We start from the raw sequence: 23,947 nt of genomic DNA on the forward strand, positions 1-23,947 counted from the left end.
TCTGGGCACCTGTGCCAGGGCCTCAGCCCCTCTCAGGGAAGAATTCCTGCCCAACGTCCAATTGAAATCTACCCTCCTTCAGCTGGACTCCATTCCTCCTTGTCCTGGCACTCCAGCTCCCGATGAACACCCTGTGTGTCTTCTCCTGCTCCATGTGCCCGGGATAACAGGGAGATCTACTGGGATCACAGCCCTGGGATAACAGGGAGATCTACTGGGATCACTGCCCTGGGATAACAGCGAGGTCTACTGGGATAACAGGGAGATCTACAGGGATCACAGCCCTGGAATAACAGGGAGATCTACTGGGATCACTGCCCTGGGATAACAGGGAGATCTACTGGGATAACAGGGAGATCTACTGGGATCACAGCCCTGGGATATCAGGGAGATCTACTGGGATATCAGGGAGATCTACTGGGATAACAGGGAGATCTACTGGGATCACAGCCCTGGGATAGCAGGGAGATCTACTGGGATAACAGGGAGATCTACTGGGATCACAGCCCTGGGATAACAGGGAGATCTACTGGGATAACAGGGAGATCTACTGGGATAACAGTCCTGGAATAGCAGGGAGATCTACTGGGATCACTGCCCTGGGATAACAGGGAGATCTACTGGAATAACAGTCCTGGGATAACAGGGAGATCTACTGGGATAACAGTCCTGGAATAACAGGGAGATCTACTGGGATCACAGGGAGATCTACTGGGATCACAGGGAGATCTACTGGGATATCAGGGAGATCTACTGGGGTCACAGCCCTGGAATAACAGGAGGATCCTGTGCCACACTCCTGGGATAACAGGAGGATCCTGTGCCACAGCCTTGGGATAAGAGGAGGATCCTGTGCCCTGTGCCTGGCACCACTGCACACCCTCAACAGCCTGAGGGGTTCCTCAGGGCAGCTGTGGGAGGAAGCTGGAGCTGGAAGGAGCCTCCTGTCCAAGGAGCTTGGTGGAGAGGGCTCTGCTCTGAACCCCAGCCAGAATGACCCCCCAGTCCAACACCCCGCCCTGGTCAAAGCTCAGCCTGGGACAGCAACAGTGACAGGACACAGTGCTTGCTCCAGAGCATCCTTTTGTTTCGTGATGGAAATGTAACATCTGAAAGCTAAGTAAGTTCTCTCATCTGTGGAGATCAGAAAATTGCTGATTTCTGCTGAGCTGAGGAGCCAGCTCAGAGCCCAGAGAGCCCAGGAGCTGCAGTTGGACAGCGGGAACACGAGTGGGGAGAAGGAGCAGGACAACGTTTCTGTGGCAGCAGTGAAGGATTTAGTGTGTCATTGCTCAGAGTCACAGCTTTCTATAAGTGTAGAAATTAAAAATTGTTGGCTACTGAGATTGTTTCTGTTCATGAACAATAATTCATCACTTGATATTAATTTTAGCAACACTAAAGTAGTGATAAATGTCTGGGAAATAATTAATTCCAACTTTTTTGGTCTCTTTCTGCTCCTCAGTTCCCTGCCAGTGACCTGTGATTTTCCCAGGGTTGCTGATTATTCCAATTATTCAGTGATGACCTTGTGAATGTTCTTGGCCCCTCTGTTACTTTCAGGAGTCTGAAAGCCGGGACAGACATGAAGGCTGGGAATTGTGGCCTCCAGGAGAGGTAAGTGGGACAGTGCATTCCAGCTGACTTCAGTCCCATCCCTGGTGCCTCTGGGCTGCCAGCTCCTTCCTTCCCATGGCTGGGCCTGCTTGGGCAGTACAGAGGAACTTCTGGTGCCTGCAGCAGCTCCTGTGCTCACGTCACTGCAGGACAGGGGAGAGATCCTCAGCCAGCAGTGCAGAGAGGCGACATCATAAAGGTCATGCTTTGAGTCAGAAGAGAAACTTAAAATTGGGTTTCTGGAGCAATTCCAGAATTGGAGTTCCCAGAATCTGTGTGCAGCTCAAGGTGAGCTGAGTTGTGTGGGAGCAGTGACTGGGATCCCACAGCCATCCACATGCAGGACCTCTTTTAGCCTCCCAAATCAAACAGGAACCCCAGCCCTGGGCCAGCCTGGTGCTGGCTGGGGGCAGCCACTTCGTGCAGCTCCACATTCTGCATCCAGGAGCATTCCCAGAAAATGCACACTCAAAAAGAGTCACTGACACTTTTGAAGAGGTTTGCTCTGGCAGCTGCTGATGGAAAAGCCCTTCTCAACTCTCCCAGCTCTTACTGCAATGCCTTTGGTGGTGCAAAAATCCATCCTCAGGAGATCAACCTTCACCCTTCCCAGTAACTCTCCTGTTTTGAGGCAATGTGACCACAGGATGAGAATTTGCCATGCTTCCCTGTTTTTACAGAAAAGCCTCGTGGTTTTTGTGATGGGCAAGTCCTCACAGAACCATGGAATGGTTTGGGATGGAAAGGACCTTAAACTCCTCCAGTGCCACCCCTGCCATGGCAGGGACACCTCCCACTGCCCCAGGCTGCTCCAGCCCCAGTGTCCAGCCTGGCCTGGGACACTGCCAGGGATGCAGGGGCAGCCACAGCTGCTCTGGGCACCTGTGCCAGGGCCTCACACCCTCCCAATCCTGCCTTTCCAAAGGCCCAAAGAAACTGGAAATGATGGGACTTGGCCAGGACATTTGTCATTAACACATGGCCTCCCCCGTGTGTGCCACTGCTCTGTTTGCTCATTGCCATGGCAGCTCCTCGCTGCCTCAAAGGCCATCATGTGGATATTAAGGACAGCAGAGTCTCCTCTTCTGCATAATGTTCCTCTTCCCCAGTAATTCCTGCTGGGAGAATCATTCTTCCGTAGCACGGACGTGACAGCACTGAGCCCATAAAGTGGGAGCTGAGCTGCAGCATATCTCAGATAACTCCTGTCTCCCTGCAAACCTGCAGTGATAAGGTGTTTGCCAGTGGCTTTGCAGAGCTCCTGCAGCCTCACCTCTCCGTGCATTGCCCATCACATTCCCTCTGCATTAGGAAGGTTTGGACAGCGCTGTCCGAGCATGTGGGATCAGTGTGTGAGGACGAAGCCCAGGCTGAGGTGCAGCCCTAACACAGCAGAGATGAGGCTGTGCTGACTCAGGCACTCCCCCACACTCATCATCCCTGTTTGAGCACGTGTGTGCACAGGAAAGCAGCCAGTAGTGTTACTTCCACAGAACCAGCTGGTTCCCAACAACCTTCATTTCCTCTGCCCCTTTGCCACATGGCACACACTGGCAACCCTCCTTTTTATTTCTTGAATGGATTCTTTTAATAAAATGTCCATTTTTCTGACATGTCCCGGTTTGGCACCACTTCAGAGCACTAACTGAGCTCTGTCCTTTAGTGTCACTGCTCCTCTGCTGCCCAGAGCAGCTGTGGCTGCCCCTGCATCCCTGAAGTGTCCCAGGCCAGGCTGGACACTGGGCTTGGAGCACCTGGGGCACTGGGAGGTGTCCCTGCCGTGGCAGGGATGGAATGGGATGGGATGGGATTTAAGGTCCCTCTCAACCCATTCCATGATTCCCTGATTCTGTGAAACCCTTTCCTGCTCAGCTGGGTTTCCTTTCCCTTTCTCTCCTTAACTGCTGCCACAGTAAGTGCTCAGAGCAGTGCTGGAGAGGCAGAGGGCAGGCAGGACAGCGTGTGCAGGTGTGACCCAGCACCCCCAGTCCCTCCCAGCCCCTGCCTCATCCCCCACCAGGGACCAGGAGAATCAGGGGGTAAAAGCTGGAGAACTGTGGGCTGAGATAAAGGCAGTGTAACAGGGAAAGCAAAAAGCACACACAAGCAAAGAAAACCAAGGAATTAAGTCACTGCTTCCCAATGGGAGGTGTTCAGCACCTCCAGGAGAGCAGGGCTCTTCCACAGGGCTGTCACCTGGGGGCACAAACCCCAGCACTCCAAATGGCTCCCCTTCCTCCTTCTTCCCCCCACTTTACATGCTGACAGTGATGTCACAAGGTCTGGAACATCCCCTGGGTCAGTCAGGGTCACTTGTCCTGGCCCCCAGAGTGGCCCCCAGGGGCAGGAAAGGCCCCGGCTCTGGGGGAGCTCAGCAAGAACACAAACCCCAGTCTGTGTTCCAGCAAAACCCAAACACAGCCCCAGAGCCACCCCTGGGGAGAAAATCACCTCTACCCCAGCAGCGCCAGCACTCAGGGCCTTCAGCCACTGAGCAGCTGTGCTCTGATTTCCACCCTTCCTTCCCACCCAAAATGCCTTTCTCTGGCTGCAGCCAAGGGTTCCTGCTCACACCAGCAGGGTCAGGCACCAGGGGCAGGCAGGAACAGCCATGTGGGGAGATGGGGACACCAAATGCTTTGTGTCTTTGGCCAGAGGTACCCCAACCAAATCTTATAAAAAACAGTCAAAAATATTTTAACTCTACAAGGTCCAAGAGTCTGGCCACCCACACACCCCAACAAGGTAAGAAATAGTAAAATCCATTTATTGTTAAAGCCTCCCTTAGATTGTTCGATTGTCCCAGTGTGGATATGAGTTACTGGTGCCTGAGGAAAACTACATGACACCTCATCTAACAAATTAAATGTTTCCATGCAATTAAAATGAAGCACTCAGCCTTAGTGTAATAAACTGGAGGCTATTAGTATTCCTAGTGCTGCTGCCTTCATTGTGCTTTACAGTGCCATAAATACAGGCTCAGCATGATGGCTCAGCAGGCATTGGGCATGGAGAAAAATATCTTGTAATATTTGTTATTAAAACATTAAAAAGTCCTTTAGTTGAGCACACACATTTTTAAAACGTCTCTGACTTGGAGCCTCTGCTTTTAATCTCCCCGCGTGCCCCGTGCATCCCCCTGGGCCCCTGCTGGAGTGCCAGGGAGAGCTGCTGGCAGTGCTGCTCCCTCACTGCTGGGGAAGCTGCTCGGGACACCCAGCTGGCTGCAGGGGGGCACAGCAGGAGGGGCTGCTACAGGACCCGGGAATCGGCCTCCAGCTGCCCCAGGGAGGGTCAGGGTGGACAGCAGGAAATCCCCTCTGCTGGAAGAGTGGCCAGGCCTTGGGACGGGCTCGCAGGGCAGTCACCATCCCTGGGAGGGTTTGAGAAACGAGAGGGTCAGGCCCTCTGTCAGGTGGTTTATGGGTGTGGGGGTGTTTCCTTGGGAGGGTGGATGATCCTGGGGCTCTTTTTCCATCTCAGTGATTCTGTGATTCTATATAAGGGGTCCAGAACATTTATAACTTGAAGGAAACCAAGGCACCTACAGAGAAATCAGCAGATCTGGGGAAGAGCTGCCCATGGGAAGGTGTCTGGTGCCATTTGAGAAGCCCTGGGGTGTCTGAGACCCCTGTGAAATTCTGGCTGGCAGCACAGGGGACACAGGGCTTTTGGTGGCATCACCTGGAGGACTGCCCCAGCTCTCAGGGTGGGACATAAACCACGAGATAAACCAGCAGGAGGTGCAGGTGTCTCCACGTGCTCTGGGTTTGGTGGTCACTGGGATGATGGAATGATCCCTTGTTTGGGGTGGGTGAGCCCTGTCCGAGCCCCCCAGCTGCTCCAGGACACGGCTCCATGGAATGGGGGCAGAGCAGCAGGGGCAGGCAGCAAAGCTCACCCCCAGGCACTGAGCACAGCCCAGCTGAGACCCCTGGAGCTCCCCAGCATCCCCACCAGTGCCCGTGGTGGGGCTGGGAGCAGAGCAGGGCTGGGCATCCCTGCCCAGGAAATCCCTGCCCAGGAAATCCCTGCCCAGGAAATCCCTGCCCGGGGCCTGTCACACTGACAACGTGGCTGTGCTGAGAGGGGACAGCTGGAAGGGCAAGGAGGGCCCGAGGGCTCTGCTGGGGACAGCAGGACCTCCCTCAGGGACAGCAGGACTTCCCCCAGGGACAGCAGGACTTCCTTCCTTCCCTCAGGGACGGCAGGATTTCCCTGAGGGACAGCAGAACTTCCCTCAGGGACAGCAGGACTTCCCTCAGGGACGGCAGGATTTTCCTCACGGACAGCAGGACTTCATTCCCTCAGGGATGTCAGGATTTCCTTCCCCCAGGGACAGAAGGACTTCCTTCCCTCAGGGCTGGAAAAGGAGCAGGAGTGTCCCAGAGGTGCAGCAGGGGTTACACAGAGGAGCTGGCTCCCCATTTCTCTCTTGCCCAGCAGCCTGGCAGACATTCCTGTGGGGATTTGGCCTTCTCTGGAGCCCAGGAGCCCTCATCCTTGCTGTCCCTGCTCTCCCTCACACCCCTCCTGTCCCAGGGCTGTTCTGTGCCCCTGCAAGGCTCAGGGATGCTGAACCCCAGTTTCATTCCACACCCCAGTTTCCCTCCATTGCAGCCTTGCCGAGCAACACAAATTTGAATTCATCCTGAGAGTAGGGCTGTAAGGGTTTTAATAAAATCCAAACAGAAACTCTTTATCCACTAATAGTTTCAGCTAAAAATAGGCAACAAATTTCTCTGCTGAGATTTACTCTTTATGTACTTGGGTATATGCTTGTGGGTTTGAGCTGGTCTCCCTTTCTTTATCCACTGTGAAGGAATTTATTTTGCTCAATACTTGTTCCATTAGTTGCAGTTAGAATTGCCAGAATCACTCTTCTTTTTCAATGACTGCTTTTTTTCTTTTTTTTTTTTTTTTTTTTTTTTTTTTTTTTTTTTTTACATTCTTGCTTTAGAGTTTCTTTACTTCCAGCAGTCTGGAAGGGGGTGCCACTCATGCAGTCAACCTGAATTCCTGATCTTGTCTGGATTGCACATCCATGGATCCAGGGTGCCATCATTCTTCCCACAGCTGTTGAAAAAGCAGGAAGCATCGTCTAAAGCAGCTGAGCTGGCCACAGCAGAGGCAGAGAGAAGTGAGTTTCTTCCCTCAGCAGCAGATCCTTCCCAGCACTTTCCCTTTCTCTTTAGAAAGGGACCATTGTTTACTTATGCTACTTCACAAATTCTGCAATTTTCAGTTTAGAAATTTGTTAGTGGATTTTTCAGCCTCCCCTGCAGCCCAGCACTGGGGGTTTGATTTGTGTCTGTTCACAGTTTCTGGGAATCCCCTTCTTGCCTCTTTATCAACCACCAACCTTCTTTTCCAGGCAGGTTTGCAATTTGTCTTTGCTGTTGTAGATGGGTTTCATACAAGGAGTTTTATGTCTCAGCTATTTCCCCATCTGTGTCTCCATCACCTCTGCAATCATTCCCCCTCCCATCGAGGTCCCACCACCAGAGGAGGAAATGCAGTTTGGAAATACCCTGTCTATGCCACGTGTGGGATGAGCAGCCCAGCTCTAGAGCTGCCCCTGCCAGGCACCTGCACCCCCAGGGACACTCTGAATCTCGAGCTTATTCCTTAAACAAATACCAGGAGCTCTGAGGTCTGCTGTGAGCAGGCACAGTGCCAGTCAAACCTGGCAGGCAGGGCTGTGAAGGTTACCACGGGACAGTTCTCAGTGCAGCAGCACAAAAGTTGCTGGAGCTCCCTGGGCGCTCCTAAACTTCACAGCCCATCATAGCGCAGCCATCTGGACCACAGGGCTGCAGAACGGAGCACTTCCATTTGCAGCTCATAAATCTGGGACTGGTTAGAGAAATGGAGAGGCACCAGAGGTCAGAACACTTGTGTGATGGCAATAAAAATAATGACAATGCACAAACCAGGACATTGTCACCCCGGTCTCTAACGTTCTTCCCCAGGAAGTGAAATGACACACATTGACAGGAGGAGAAGACAAAACAGAACGATCTCAAATGCTCGAGGGGTGAAACCCAGTCCTGTGAGTCTGAGGGCTAAATAAAAGTGTGTGCTGTCTAATCTGAGAGACTCTCACTTGCTTTTGGCACTCCAAAGGTTTCCTTGTTGCTCCATGGGAAATGGAGGCATCAATCTGCCCCTCTCCTCCCCTGACCGTGGGCTCTCCGCTCAGTGGCTCATCAGGAGAGTCTGGTATTTATTTATTTATTGCTTGAATAAAAGTTCCATCCTGAGAAACGTCCTGCTGGAAGTCGCATCCCTCACACTCATTTCTGCATTTTCAAGTGGGAGAAGAAAGAAACCTGCCAAGCCTCGGAGTGCCTGCCCCTCCTGCCCACGGTGTGCGCCCCCGGTGCCGCCCAATTAGCGCTAATTAACACTTCCAGCAGCGGGAGCCCAGCACGGCCAGCCCCATCTGTGCTCTGGAGAGGGGCACTCGCCGTGCCAGGCGGAGAGGGAGGGGACAGGGACGGGTGTGGGCACAGGGAAGTGAGAGGGAATGGATGTGGGCACAGGGGTGGATGGCACAGGGATGGATGGCACAGGGAGGTGACAGGAATGGATGGGCACAGGAACGGATGGCACAGGGATGGATGGGCACAGGGAGGTGACAGGAATGGATGGGCACAGGAATGGATGGCACAGGGATGGATGGACACGGGAATGGATGGACACAGGGATGGATAGACACAGGGAGGTGACAGGGATGGATGAGCACAGGGATGGATGGACACAGGGATGGATGGACACAGGGATGGATGGCACAGGGATGGATGGCACAGGGAGGTGACAGGAATGGATGGGCACAGGAACGGATGGCACAGGGATGGATGGGCACAGGGAGGTGACAGGAATGGATGGGCACAGGAATGGATGGCACAGGGATGGATGGACACGGGAATGGATGGACACAGGGATGGATAGACACAGGGATGGATGTGGGCACAGGGATGGATGGGCACGGGAATGGATGGACACAGGGATGGATGGGCACAGGGAGGTGACAGGGATGGATGAGCACAGGGATGGATGGACACAGGGATGGATGGACACAGGGATGGATGGCACAGGGATGGATGGACACGGGAATGGATGGACACGGGAATGGATGGACACAGGGATGGATAGACACAGGGATGGATGTGGGCACAGGCAGTGTCAGGACAGGGACTGGGCCCCACCACGGCTCCATCCTGCTCATTACCTGTCAGGGCCCATTAATTGTTAATGACCCTTCCTCCCTTCTGCCATCAGAGCCGAAGCTGCTGCAGGGCTCCTTTGGCACAGCTGGGCACTGGCATAGTAAATTCTGCCACCCAGACCCCCGACACAGGAGCTGTCACACCTGTGTGCCCAGGGTCAGATCCTCCCCAGTGCTCCCAGCACGGATCCTGCAGCCTGAGCTCCCCATCCGGGCCAGGGGTGACAAATGTCCCTCAGGGCTGAGGAGGGACTCCCTGAGGAGAGCAAGCAAGAGGCCAAGAGCTGATCAGAAATGTGCAGATGTGGCACACTCCCCTGTGGGCACATCCTCCAGCATCCCACACCGGGATGACCTTGCAGGAGCTGGAATTGTGCATTTCTGGCCTGTCACCTCAGCATCCCCTTTCTTCTCTGTGGCTTTTTACCCCTGGATCCATGAGATCACAGGGAAAGGCACAGGGGGAGCTGTGGCTGAGCCTGTATAACATGAGCACATTTCCTAGCTGGGGAGGGATCTGACCTCGAGTGCCTCCAGTGTCTGTGCCTCCTGGTGAAGAAAATACCAGCTCTTGCATCTGCTGGCTTCTTTATTTTTGGCTCAAGGGTAAATTAGAATACTCGGAAGTTTCTTTGCGGTCCCCAAGACAGAGTTCAGATGTTTTTCCAAAGCTTTATTTTGTAGTAGTTACCTCAGCAGTCACCATTTACTGACAAAGCTTTATGAGATGTGGAACAGGAAGATGAAGGGAAAACTAAAGGGCAGATAAGAGAAACCACCAGCAAGGGGAGAAAGAAAAAGAAGGCAGACAGGAGTAGAGGGAGAGGATGAGAAGCTGGGCAAAGCAGAGATCAGCCCTGGGATCCCACAGCACTGGAGGATGGCAGGGACCAGTCGGGGGGTGAGGCTGTCAGGGAGAACCAGAGAATCAGAACCATTAAGGCTGGAAAAACCCTGAGATCAAATCCAACCCTGACCCACAGTGCCGAGGGGTAGCCCTGTCTCTGAGCACGTCATCCTCATGTTATTTGGACACTTCCAGGGACAGTGATTCCCCCACCACTGCTTTGGGCAGACTATCCCACTGTTGGAGCTCACAGGGCTTTTCCAGCCCTGATGACTCTGTAGTTCTGGTGGTGCAGGTGCAGGTTCTCCTGGGATGAGTCCACTGAGACATGGCTGGTGGGGATTTAATCCCTAAATCTGGAATAAGAGCTGTCCAGGCAGGCAGCTCATCTGAGTGAGAGCTGTTCCAAAGCAGCAGCCTGTGAGCTTGCCTTTAACTTTCCCCAGCCCTGCTGAACCTCCCTGAAAGCTGCTGCTTGTTCCAGCTCTGAGGCAGCACTGCTGGGTCTGCAGAAGTGCCCAGTGCCTGCTCTGATAACGACATCAGGGAGTCTGGGGGAGCTTTTAATAAAGCTCAGTCATGGGCACAAATTGCAGCTTCCAGTGGCTTTGGAGGCAGAACCACTCTCATGTGGGGACAGGTGCTTCCAGGGCTGTCCTTATTTAATCAAATCAGTGTGTTTGCCCGGGATGGCAGATTGCAATTAGGGCACAGCACGCTGGTCACAGGCAGGGCTGGCTGTCCAGATTTCTGTCCTCAGCCCTGCTGGGGACAGAGGTGTCTCCCCCGACAGAAGCAGCTGCTGGAAAGTGCAAAAGCCATGGCAGGAGTGAGGCAGCACAGCAGCGAGACTAATGAGCCTGCTCTGCAGCCCTGGCCTCCTGAAATTAATTTTGGACTCAGGGAACTTTTCCTGCATTTTTCCTAGCGCTCCTCTGTGGCTGAGGGACGCCTGTGCTGGAGGTAATTGGGTGGATTTAAAGCTCAATGCTCGGCTGTTTGAAATGCTCAGGAAGGAATTTTCCCCTGAAACAAAGCAAATTGTCCTTGGGTCAGCTTCTCAGCTGCTGCAGTGACAGACAGCCTGTGACCTCTGCTGAGGGTGGGGTGTCATGTGCTTTAAATGATGTTTTGTAATTAATTCGTTAAAGGCTGAAACCTTCAAAGGGAGCCAGAGGAACCCAGGAGCCCAGATCCTACGGAAGTGCAGCCAGGTTTACACAGATTTCTCCAGGGTCCTCAATTCCCACCATGTTCTGGGAAGCTCCTGGCCCTCGGGCTGGGGGTGAGAGCAGCACTGGAACCCACAGAGGGGATCTGGGTCCCCTGCTCCAGGCACCTGACCCAGGGCTGGCTGAGCCACGAGAACATCAGGACAAATGGACAGGTCCAAGTCCTCTCTGCAGGCTTCCAAATCTCCTGCCCTGATCCCAGCCTGGTGGAACTCGGGACTAGGATGGGTTCAGGGGCCCATCCCAGCCTGGGACCCACCACAACAGGACTGGCAGGAGTTTCATGCTTCAGTTCCCAGTGACTACATGAGGTTTGGGGAGGAAGACAAAAGGGAAAGTTCATTAATGAGGATTCAAAAGCAGGAAATTTCACCTTCTGAAAAATTTCCCTGGTGTTGACATTTGGTCTTCTCTTGAATGAAGTGCAGACAATCTATACATTGAAGAACATTTGGACTGAAGAAGGTAAAAAATTATCTTCGGGGTGGTGGGATTTAGCTCAGGCAACACAAGGGAATGTCAGCTGTCCCTTGAGTTTCTGTGCAGGTGAAAAGAGTAGCACATAAAGCAAACCTGGGAACAAACACTTCCAAGAGGAGCTGGCAGACCCAGAGGGGAGTGTCAGTGCAAAATGAGAATGCTTCTTTGGATTATTCTCCACTGAAATTCTGTTAAAATCAATTTTCTCATCAATTTTCCTCAGTTCTGAATCACTGTGATTCCCAATGAGATGTGAAAGCTGCTCTTGGCCATTTGGGGTCACTGAATACAGAAGTTCTGTGCAGTTGGAAAGCATCACAATTTGAAAATTCACACAGTCAATGTTTTTGCATGGTAATTTCACTAAAGTGGTCCAATATCACAAACAATCCACACAGAATAAAAAGTGTTTGCAATACCACACAAGAAAAACTGACCAGTTTTGCAATGCTCCAAGCCCATTTCCACTTGGGTAAATCAGAGCAGACAAGTCTTTGTTCCTTTGACTTTATACTTGTTTTTTTTATGGAAAATCCTCTTCTCTTCTCTTCTCTTCTCTTCTCTTCTCTTCTCTTCTCTTCTCTTCTCTTCTCTTCTCTTCTCTTCTCTTCTCTTCTCTTCTCTTCTCTTCTCTTCTCTTCTCTTCTCTTCTCTTCTCTTCTCTTCTCTTCTCTTCCCTTCCCTTCCCTTCCCTTCCCTTCCCTTCCCTTCCCTTCCCTTCCCTTCCCTTCCCTTCCCTTCCCTTCCCTTCCCTTCCCTTCCCTTCCCTTCCCTTCCCTTCCCTTCCCTTCCCTTCCCTTCCCTTCCCTTCCCTTCCCTTCCCTTCCCTTCCCTTCCCTTCCCTTCCACAGAGTAAACACTCACTCCTGTCCCCTCCAGACCCCTCCCTGTGCCCAGTGTTCCCAGTCCTCCCACCATGCTGGTGCCTTCCCTGCCGTGCTGTGACCCTGCTTTTTGAGCTCCACATTCCTGCAGGTCCCAGGACACCTGGCAGGCAGGGAGGTCTCTGGCCCTGCGCTGGGAGTGACCAGGGCTGAGTGAGTGCCCAGTCCCAGGGACAGAGGAACATTTGCCTCCCGCCACTGGTGCTGGCTTGATGGAGGACTGGGCAGGAAGCAAAGTCAGGCCTCCCCAGAATGGTTGTCTTTCAAACTGGTAACAAGGGCTTGATTTTGCAGAGGGTGACATTCCTCAGATTTTTCCCTGTGATTAATGCTTTCCCTGTCTGCCCCTGCCCCACCAGGAGCTCCATGGCTGCACAGTAACCCTTTATGTGCTGCAGGGCACAGCCAGGAAATGGCAACAAGGCCTCAGAGTCTGATCTGGCACTCAGGAGACCTGAGGGACACCCTGGGTCCCATGGCCAGGGCTGTGGTCAGAGCATGGTTGTGGTCAGTGCAAGGCTGTGGTCAGACCAAGGCAGTGGTCAGACTGAGGCAGTGGTCAGTGCAAGGCTGTGGTCAGACTGAGGCAGTGGTCAGACCAAGGCAGTGGTCAGACTGAGGCAGTGGTCAGTGCATGGCTGTGGTCAGTGCATGGCTGTGGTCAGTGCAAGGCTGTGGTCAGTGCATGGCTGTGGTCAGTGCAAGGCTGTGTTCAGACCAAGGCTGTGGTCAGTGCAAGGCTGTGGTCAGTGCAAGGCTGTGTTCAGACCAAGGCTGTGGTCAGTGCAAGGCTGTGGTCAGTGCATGGCTGTGGTCAGTGCAAGGCTGTGGTCAGACCAAGGCAGTGGTCAGACCAAGGCAGTGGTCAGACCAAGGCTATGGTCAGTGCAAGGGTGTGGTCAGACCAAGGCTATGGTCAGTGCAAGGCTGTGGTCAGACCAAGGCTATGGTCAGTGCAAGGGTGTGGTCAGACCAAGGCTATGGTCAGTGCAAGGCAGTGGTCAGACCAAGGCTATGGTCAGTGCAAGGCTGTGGTCAGACCAAGGCTATGGTCAGTGCAAGGGTGTGGTCAGACCAAGGCTGTGGTCAGTGCATGGCTGTGGTCAGTGCAAGGCTGTGGTCAGACCAAGGCAGTGGTCAGACCAAGGCAGTGGTCAGACCAAGGCTATGGTCAGTGCAAGGGTGTGGTCAGACCAAGGCTGTGGTCACTTCAAGGCTGTGGTCAGGCGAAGTGCAAGGACTTTGGTAGGTCTGAAACAAAAGCAGTAAACTTCCAGTCAAGATCAGGATGGAGAGGGTTATTCCATGTTTACTGTGCTCGGTGACACAGCTGGAGCAGAGGAGCTGGCAAAGAGCCTTGGTCCAGCTGCTGGCCTTCCTTACGTGCCTCATTTATGGTCACAGAGCATGGCAGCAGCAGCATCACTCATCTGAGACCTTCATGGCCATCAGACCCTCCCAAATGGGGAGGTCCGAGCTCCTCTTCCTGGGGGAGGGAGCAAATCCTCAGACTGCATCATCACAGAGCTGCTGTGAGAGCAATGGGCAGTGCTTTCCACCACATGCTGATAGGACAAGGGGTGATGTTTTTACCCTAAAAGAGGTCAGTTTAGATCAGCTTTCTAGAAGTTTTTACAGTGAGGGTGATAAAACACTACAGCCAGTGGCCCACTGAGGAGGTGGCTGCCCCACCCCTGGAAACATTCCAGGTCAGGCTGGACAGGGCTCTGAGCAACCTGCTTTAGTTGAAGATGTCCCTGTGCATGGCAGGGAGGTTGGATTAGGTGACCTTTAAAAGTCCCTCCCAACCCAAACTGTTCTGTGATTCTGTGAGTTTGTCCCTGTCCCTGTGCTCAGGTGAAATGTGAGCAGCTGCACAAAGGCTGCACAGCTCTTTCAAGTCACTCCGGTTCCCTGAACAGGCTTCTTGGCACTTCTCTCACCTTCCTTGGTCCTCATCCCGGCTCATTTCTTCTCCTTGTCTCCCCCTGGAGCTCAGGGCTGTCCCCTCCTGCAGGGCTGGGGAGGGGCAGCCAAGAAACCAGGGCTAATTGCAGCAGTAATTAAAAGCCAAGAGCAGTGCTCAGCCAGGGTGATGTCCCAGGCCAGCAGCAGCGTGGCTGTTCCAGGAGCGGAGCGTGCCTCAGGGCTGGGCTCGGCCCCCAGAGCCGTGCTGAGCACGAGGGGCTGTCCGGCTGTCCGGCTGTCCGGCTGTCTGGCTGGCTGGCTGTCTGGCTGTCTGGCTGTCCGGCTCTCTGGCTCTCGGGCTGTCTGGCTGACCGGCTGTCCAGCTGTCAGTCTGTCCGGCTGTCAGGCTGTCCGGCTGTCTGGCTGTCTGTCTGTCCGGCTATCTGGCTGTCAGGCTGTCCGGCTGTCCGTCTGTCTGGCTGTCCGGCTGTCCGGCTCTCTGGCTCTCGGGCTGTCTGGCTGTCTGGCTGTCAGTCTGTCCAGCTGTCAGTCTGTCCGGCTGTCAGGCTGTCAGTCTGTCCAGCTGTCAGTCTGTCCGGCTGTCAGGCTGTCCTGCTGTCTGTCTGTCCGGCTGTCAGGCTGTCCTGCTGTCCGGCTCTCCAGCTGTCCTGCTGCCTGGCTGTCTGGCTGCCTGGCTGTCCGTCTGTCTGGCTCTCCGGCTGTCCGTCTCTCCGGCTGTCCGGCTGTCCGGCTGCCCGACTGCCCGACTGCCCGGCTGTCCTGCTGTCCAGCTGCCCGGCTGTCCAGCTGCCCGGCTGTCCGGCTGTCCGGCTGTCCGGCTGTCCGGCTGTCCGGCTGTCTGGCTGTCCAGCTGTCCAGCTGCCCGGCTGTCCGGCTGTCCGGCTGTCCGGCTGTCCGGCTGCCCGGCTGTCCGGCTGCCCGACTGCCCGGCTGCCTGGCTGTCCGGCTGTCCGTCTGTCCGGCTGTCCAGCTCTCCGGCTGTCCGGCTCCCAGAGCCCAGCAGGCCGTGCAGCTGCAGCCCAGTGCTGACAGCAGCTTGTCAGCGTGCTGCCCCAGGGCTGCGTGGCAGCAGCTCAGGGAGCAAGAGGCAGCCAAGGATGCTGCTCTGAGCTGCTGCTGTCCTCGGGAAGTTGTGTGGAAACTGTGACAAGACACAGATGATCTGGGGTGAGGTTTGTCTGCAGAGAATCACAGAATATTCTGGGCTGGAAGGGACCCACAGGATTGTCAAATCCAACCCCAGGCCCTGCCCAGACCCCAAAATCCCACCCTAGCCATCCCTGGAGTGCTGTCCAAAGGCTCCTGGAGCTCTGGCAGCCTCGGGGCTGTGCCCATTCCCTGGGCAGCCTGGGCAATGCCCAGCACCCTCTGGGGAAGAACCTTTCCTGCTCTCAGCCTGACCTGCCCTGGCTCAGCTCCAGCATTCCCTGGTCAGAGGATGTGCCTTCCTCCTGTTGGGATGTGTGTGATGGGCACAGCTGCACAGCTCGGCTCTGCAGAGTTTGGCTCTGATCCTTCCACTCCAGGGTGCAAAGCAGGAGTAGCTCTACAGATATCATGGAAGTTGTTTTTTGAGGCTTCCTTGGTTATGTCTAACTTAACTGACTGACTAGTATATATTTTATGGTGGTTGTCACCTGGAGGTCATTTCCAGGGTCCCAGCAATTCTGGAATTTGGTGCTTGAGAGACCCTGAAGGGCTCAGCTCGCCCTTCCTTTCCTTCCTTTCTCTTCCTTGTCCAGCAGAGCTTTGCAGAGGGCAGTTTGCCTCCCTTGAGGGGCTGTAGATCAGAGCCCTCTGCAGTGGCCCTTAGCTGCCCTCCCCAGCCCTGCCTCCTGCAGCACAGCAGCAATGCTCTCCTCAGCTCTCTGGGCTGTGCTTGCTCTCCTCAGTGGCACAGCCAAGCAATCCAGTCCCAGCTAACCCAGTGTCCCTTGGAGCAGCTCACAGCGTGGCACAGCTCACGTGCATGGGTGTTTTCTCCACTCCTGCTGGAAGCCCTTCTGTGCCCCATCCCACTGGGGTGGCAATGTCCCCGTGCTCTCTTGTACAGCCATGGAAATCTCTCTCTCTCTCTCTTATTTAGATGAATGCTGAGTTACCAAAAATGCTCATTTTCTAAGAGGCCACAGGGAAAGTGTTTGAAAATGATGGAATTACAATAACTTGGTAAGAAAACTTTAGATTGCTCAGAGCTACTGATGAGACTTCTCTGAACTGAGAGGAAAATGTTCTTCAGTTGTCACTACTGGGTCATGGAGAAGAGCTGCACTCCTAATTTCTGCAGGGAATTGTAGCTCTTGGGGCTCTCTTGGAACAGGCAGAGGATTTGTCTGTATTTCTTGGCCAGCTTTGAACAAAGTGATCACATTTTACCTCTGGGGAGGGAGAGCCTTTCCAATAACTCCAAAGCACCTGTGCATTTCCTTTATGAAATGGCATAAAAATGTACATTGCCAAGTTTTCATGTCTCCCACAGAAGAGAGTGCAAGTGGTTTCTCTCTCTCCAAGGGAGTGCAGAGTAAGTGCAGCAGTAATGACCTCTCCAGGCCCAGCTTTGATGGATTGCTACACTCAAACCAGCTGGGAACTGCACCCACCGTGTGTCAAAGATCTGTGTCCTCTAAAGGAAACAAGATTTTATGAACCAAGATGAGATGGATCCAACTGTCAGAGTTAGAGTAGCCACTGTTAGAAAGTCAGGCCTGCCCTGCCACAGACAAATTTCCCCTGCCAGTGAGTCAAGAAGGAGCAGTATCTCAAGTATCACCTTAATGGTTAATAGGAGCAATTTTGGGCTGTCAGATGCTGGATAGAGACAATGCCACAGGCTGCAGTAAATCTGCATAATTGGTACTTAATCAGTAATGGTGGAATCAGTCAGAGCTGTAATTAAGAGTGTGAAATTTCTGTGTTTATTCCACAGGTGTAATGAGGCCAGAGCCTCTCTCCCAGGGGTAACTCTGCCACCAGCAGCAGGTCTCCAGTGTGACCCAGGCACAGCTTGTGTGGTGAGGCAGCCCTGCCACCAGGCAGGGACCAGCCTTTCCTCTGGCTGCTCCAGGCCAGCAGGGCCCAGAAGAGCTGTGCAGAAGCAGAGAAAACACATTTCCCCTGTCCTCACTCCTGGGCCTGTTCCAGGGAATGCCCGAGCAGCAGAGGATGGCACTCTGAGCTGAGCTGGGCTGGGAGGCAGGCCGGGATGGAGACAGGGCTCTGGGGACAGCAGGAGCTGAAGGCTTTCCAATTAGCACTTTGGAGTGCAGTCAAGGGCTGTCAGGGCCCTAATTTACTAAGCAGTGTCCCTCTCCCCATATATCCCTGTGACAGCTCATTCCTTTAGGCGTGATGGAGTGCGTGGCTGGCCTCTAACTGTTCTCCCATCCATCTCCCTCCCCAGTTTGTTTCCTCAAGAACATTTTCCAAAGGAGAATTTCCATGGCTTGTGGTCACGCAGGTTAATTTATGCCAAATAGTTATTCCTGCTGTAAAACAGAAACTCAGATTTCTCTGAGTCCTTTCCACGGCCTGAGGGGAGGATGTTGGTTGGTGTAAATCACCACAGAGAGGGGACAGCAGCAGGGATTTGTGGATTTGTTGATGCCCCATTGCTGGAATCCAAGGCCAGGCTGGACACTGGGGCTGGAGCAGCCTGGGACAGTGGGAGCTGTCCCTGCCACGGCAGGGGTGGCACTGGGTGGGCTCTGAGGTCCCTTCCACCCAACCCAGTCTGGGATTTTCTGATCCAGACAGGTCTGCAGGGTGGCAGCTCCAGCAGAGGCAGTGCCCTGGGCTCCTCTGGTGCCCACGGAGTCAAACAGGGTGAGAGGCACCCGGGTCAGTTTAGAAATTTACTCAGGATGGGATCAGCCATTCCTGAATATCCATTTTGCTCCCTGGATTAGGAATGCAGGGCGGGCAGCTAATTTGGATGGAGGTGTGAATACCCATTTAAAGTCACAGGGATTTTAAGTTTTGAAGACTTGAAATGATGTGAATCCAAATGAACATAATTACAGGGTGCACAGGGAGGAAGGACACACCAACATCACCATAAGGATCACTAAAAAAGGAACAAGAACACAAATCCAGAGCCAAGAGCACGAACTCTGCTGTGAAAGAGGCATCGGGGGTCAGATCCCATCTGGTGGGACCTGCTGCCTCCCTTAACCCCTGCAGTGCTGGTGATGAACCGGGGTGCCAGGCAGAGGTGGGGCACAGCAGAGGGTGCAGGCTGCAAGGGCAGTTTGAGATCCCACATTTCCTCAGTGTGGGTGAGGTTTCAGGGACACAAAGACACCTGTGCCTCGGGGCACACTGCCTGGCAGCAAATCCCTCCGAGCCTTTGTGCCTCTGAATCTTTTCTGTTCAGCTGTATTACAATGAAAAGTACTGTAAAGGCAGGGCTGGGAGGGGGAGCAGGATCAGGAAGCACTGAGATCAGTCTTGTTAGTTGTTAGACTGACAAGAATAATGGAAAGGAGGAGGAGAGGGCAGGAGAGAATGCAAAAGCATTAGGCAGAAATTCTGTGAAGCTTGTGCAACCTAAAATAAACCACGCTCTGCACGCAGTGCCGTTTAACCTCCCGCCCCTGTGACTAATGAATTTCCAGTGCTGAGGGAAAGAGAAAAAACCCAAACCAGCACAACAACGGCAGAAAGCCGCTGTAGCCCACAATTAACGGGCCAGCAGCACAAGGAGTGTGTTTTCCAGGCTGCTTCCAGAGCTGTTCCAGCAGGGTATCTTCAGGCCATCACTGGAGATGGACAGGCTCAGCACAGGACTTCAGCTCCCTGGCACTGTCTGGCTGATAAAGATTTTAATTGCAGTGTTTATGTTTCCAGCTCTCCAGCAACACAAATCTGTGCTGATAATGTGTTTTAAGGGACCAGAGGTAACATTTGGAAGATAAATGTGATGTCAGCTGCCCACTGGGTTACGCAGACCTTATGGCCAACTAAGGATTCATTATCCATTGTAGTTTGAGGGTTTTTAATGGGTTTTCCAGGCATCCAGCTCTGGTTTTATGGAACTTTGCCTCTTTCCTCTGCTTTTAGATACCAGTTGGGATTATCAACTGATGTAAATCATTCAATTCTCCTTGACTGGATTGGGTGGGGTCTGGGGTGGGATCCTGAGCAGCAGAGTTACCCTGAAAACAGGACACTACTGTTCTTATTATGGCCTGGGATTTGGGGCTGGAGCCCCTCTGCTCTGGGAGAGCTGGGAATGTTCCCCTGGAGAAGGGAAGGCTCCAGGCAGAGCTCAGAGCCCCTGGCAGGGCCTGCAGGGGCTCCAGGAGAGCTGCAGAGGCACTGGGGACAAGGGACAGAGGGACAGGACACAGGGAATGGCTTTGAACTTAGGAGAGTAGAGTTAGACTGGACATTAGGAAGAAATTCTTGGCTGTGAGGGTGGGCAGGCCCTGGCACAGAGCAGCTGTGGCTGCCCCTGGGTCCCTGGCAGTGCCCAAGGCCAGGCTGGACACTGAGGCTGGAGCACCTGGGACAGTGGGAGGAGTTGGAAGTCAATGATCTTTAGGGTCACTTCCAACACAAACCACCACATACTTCCATCATTCTGTGAGCCCAGCAGCTCTCAAAAACAGGGCACCAACAAGACACGGGTCTAAGTGGAGGAGCAACAATTTGTTCTGAGCTTCAGGAGACAATCCTTGTCTGCAAAGGAAAGGATTTCACCCTGTGCCTGATGAGCAGCCCCTGGGGCTGTCGGTGCCTCTGAACCCTGGATCAGAGAGGGCAGAAATTCCTGGGTGCATTTCCTGCTGAGGGGGAGGTCCGGTTCCAGGCCCCAGCCAGCACAGCTGCTGTGTGGGGACAGCACTGCCTGGGCAGTGATGGTGTTAAAAACACGTTAGAAACTGTTGTAAAATAGTTGATAGATCGTTAAGCATGTACAGTTAGTTTGGTTAATATATTGTAAAAGGGGTTTAAAGGGTAGTTATAAGAAATAAGGTACTCAATGTACCACAACACACCTCAGTAAAGTGCAGCACTCCCCAAGTGAGGCAAGCCAGCCTGGGCAGAACTGTAGTGGGTCAATCAAGCGCCTTAAACCTTCATGCAAACGAAGGATCCAAAAAGAAACCCACCCAAAGGGACAAAAACAGGATAAAAAGGGGGATTCTGACCCACTGAACCCGTGCTGCTCCACCTGGGACATCGGGGACATTGCTGCTGAAGCCATCCCAGTGCCGGCACTGCAGCATCCTTGAGGGATCGCTCCTGCTCGGCCCGTGGGCCCCCTTGCTTTAGGCCTTTCTTTTATTATAATAAATGCTGAAATCACTGTAGTACGGCAAGTCTGGTCCCATTTTTAACAACGGGGGCTGCTCTAAACCCAGGGATCCTGGACCATTCGGGCTGGAAGGGGCCCTGGGCTCAGCAGGTGCAGCCTGGAGCACCCAGCAGGGCCAGCAGGGAGGGCTCCTTGGCCAGGCCAGGAATGTCCTTCCCCCCTGGCCAGCACAGGCTGTCCCATGTTCACTCCACCGTCTCCAGTGACTCGATTAACACGGGAAAGGCAGTGCAGCACAGGCTGATCTGGGTTAAGTGCCTGTGGGACACGTTCCAAAGTGCCTCCCTGTCAGCCTGGAGAGCTGGGAGAGCATGGTCCTGGATGTGCCATGCAAGGAAAGCTGCTGGGCAAGCTCCATCTTCTCTGCCCAGCAGCTTCAGTTTGGAGCCACCCATCAGGAGGATGCAGCCCCAGGCAGGAGAATCTTATCCCCAGCCTTTAAAGTGAATTGGAACCTGTTTCATGGAAGTTTCGACACCTCCTGTACAGAGCTCAAACCCTCCATGGTGAGTGAGACGTGTCCCTGTGTCTTTGCAGCTGGATTTCAACAGGAACAGTGCTGGAACCCTCCTGTTTGATCCCCCCAGAGCCCACATTTGTATAAAATCAGAAGAAAACCAGCAGGAATATTTTCCCTTCAGAGGTGATGAGAGGTGAAAATTCCCCCCACGATTTCTGCTCTGCTCTGGTTCTTTCCCTGCAGCTTCCAGAGGCGTCAGACTCGGGAACACAGAGACAGAAAATATTTAGAATTGGCACTGGATTTATTTTCAGTCTTCCAAAGGCGGTCCAGAAGGGAGAAGCAGACTCTGAAGATTTATATGTTCTTTGAATAAGCAGTGAGCAGAGCTTTTAATTGATCACAGCTCATTTAAAGCGAGAGCTGAGCAAACCTGGGGCTCTTGCAAGGCCAGGACTAACAAAGACACACTTCCAGGTGGCCTGGGAAATCCCAGTGCCCTTGGTGAGGTCCTCTGCTGTTGGAAAATTCTGACTCCCAGCAGCATCCTTCAACCTCCAGTCCCTGGGAGTGACGTGCTGGGCATGGCCCACCCGTGGGCTCGTGTGCAGATACCAAATGCCACAAAAGAACGTCTTTGGGATCTCTTTGTGGCCCAGTTAGAGCCTTTTGCCTCTCATTTTGGGCTGCAACCCCCAGACTATGGCTGTCCTTGCCAGTGCTGGTGACCAGCAAAAATCCACGGGAAGACAGCAGAAATTAGAAGCAGTTTTTGACCAGCTTGGAGCAAATGCTGTGTAGAGAGCTGTGGATCATTTTTCACTAGGAGGGAATTCAGTTAGAAGTGGAGGGATGGGGGCTGTGGGTTACTGGAGAATATGGGCTGAGTGGAGCTGATGGTTTGAACTGAAAATAAAAGTAAGGCGATGATGGAAGTGAAATGTCAAAATATTTCTTTTCAACTTGTCTTATGTTTCACATCAGAAACACCAGAGCACTTTCAAAGCAAAACCTTTCAGCTTCCATTTGTCATCTGAAAGTGGAATTTCTTTCATAGTGGACCTGGTTATTTTTAAAAAACTTCAAAATTAAGCAAAAAATTTAATTAGGAGGAAAAGAGAAATATTTTGGGTTGACCCCAAATGATAATTTTTCCAGCTTTTTTTCATTTCTCTGAAAATAAGAGGGCAATAGTTGGGCTTGACTTACTTTAGTTGTTTTTCATTGATTCCAGTAAAATCATGGGCCTGAAAAAAAATTATTCACAAGCCCTGAACCTTGCTCTGAACCAGGCTGCATCTCCTGGGGCGTGGGCTGAGTACCTTCTCCTGATTATAAATAGTCTGTGCTTATAGACAGTAATTGAAAATATGAATATGTGAGGAAAAAAAATAAATTCCTCCTGAACTTCTCAGCAGTTTTCTGCATGCTGGCAGATCTCAGATCCCCTGGGGATGTAGCTGGAAGCACATCTGTGCTGGGAGATGGACAGGGCTGGAGAGAGCCCTGGGACAAGGGGCTGGCTGTGGGAAGGGTAAGGACAGAGCTCCGGGATGGCTGCAAGGAGTGGGCTCCAGGTATGGCCACCCTGCTGCCTTCCCAGAGCAGGAGAAGCACCAGGGGAAATCTCAGCTCACATCAGCTCCCTGAGCATCATCCCTGAGCAACATCCCTGCCAATAGCATCCCTTCCCACTCCATGCCATGCCATGCCATGCCATGCCATGCCATGCCATGCCATGCCATGCCATGCCATGCCATCCCATCCCATCCCACTCCATGCCATGCCATCCCATCCCACTCCATGCCATGCCATCCCATGCCATCCCATGCCATCCCATGCCATGTCATGCCATGCCATGCCATCCCATCCCATCCCACTCCATGCCATGCCATCCCATCTCACCCCATCCCATCCCATCCCATCCCATCCCATCCCATCCCATCCCATCCCATCCCATCCCATCCCATCCCACCCCACCCCATCTCACCCCATCCCATCCCATCCCATCCCATCCCATCCCATCCCATCCCATCCCATCCCATCCCATCCCATCCCATCCCATCTCACCCCATCCCATCCCATCCCATCCCATCCCATCCCATCCCATCCCATCCCTTCCCATCCCATCCCATCCCATCCCATCCCATCCCATCTCACCCCATCCCATCCCATCCCATCCCATCCCATCCCATGGATCCCATCCCATTATCCCGTTATCCCACCCCAGAGCTGCAGGCTCTGTGTGACTCTCCCCACAGGAGCTGTGGATTTGTTTCTGTTCCCTGCTGAGATCCGCACCCTGTCCTGCAGGGGCTGGCCTGGGATCTGCTGGGCAGCCCCATCCAACAACTGCTACAAACAAAAAGCCAAAATATTGCAATTCTGGCCCCATGTCAGCTGTGGATGTGGAGCCCCTTCCATCTCCCAATTCCTTGCAGATTCCTGTGATCTGCAGGGTGTCCCTGCTGTCCACTCCAGGGTGCCACAGCCACACATCCCCCACTGCCTATTTCCTAAAGAATTTGGGTCATTTCTGCCTCTTTCTGCTCTTCCCTTTCCTCCTTCTCCCAGCAACTTCTGAAACCATTGATTTTTTCAGCCACTTTCAAAGCAGAGAGACTTTTTTACAAGGGATGGAGTGCAGGACAGAGGGAGTGGCTCCCACTGCCAGAGGGCAGGGCTGCATGGGATATTGGGCATTAGGAATTGTTCCCTGTGAGGGTGTCAGGCCCTGGCACAGGGTGCCCAGAGCAGCTGTGGCTGCCCCTGGATCCCTGGCAGTGCCCAAGGCCAGGTTGGACACTGGGGCTGGAGCAGCCTGGGACAGTGGGAGGTGTCCCTGCCCAGGGATGGGTGGCACTGGAGGATCTCTGAGGTCCTTCCCACCCAAACCAGCCTGGGATTCTCTGATGGTTCCCTGGAGCTGGAGCAGGTCCAAGGCAGCA

The sequence above is a fragment of the Passer domesticus genome, chromosome 4, assembly GCF_036417665.1.
Source record: "Passer domesticus isolate bPasDom1 chromosome 4, bPasDom1.hap1, whole genome shotgun sequence".
Lineage (NCBI taxonomy): Eukaryota > Metazoa > Chordata > Aves > Passeriformes > Passeridae > Passer > Passer domesticus.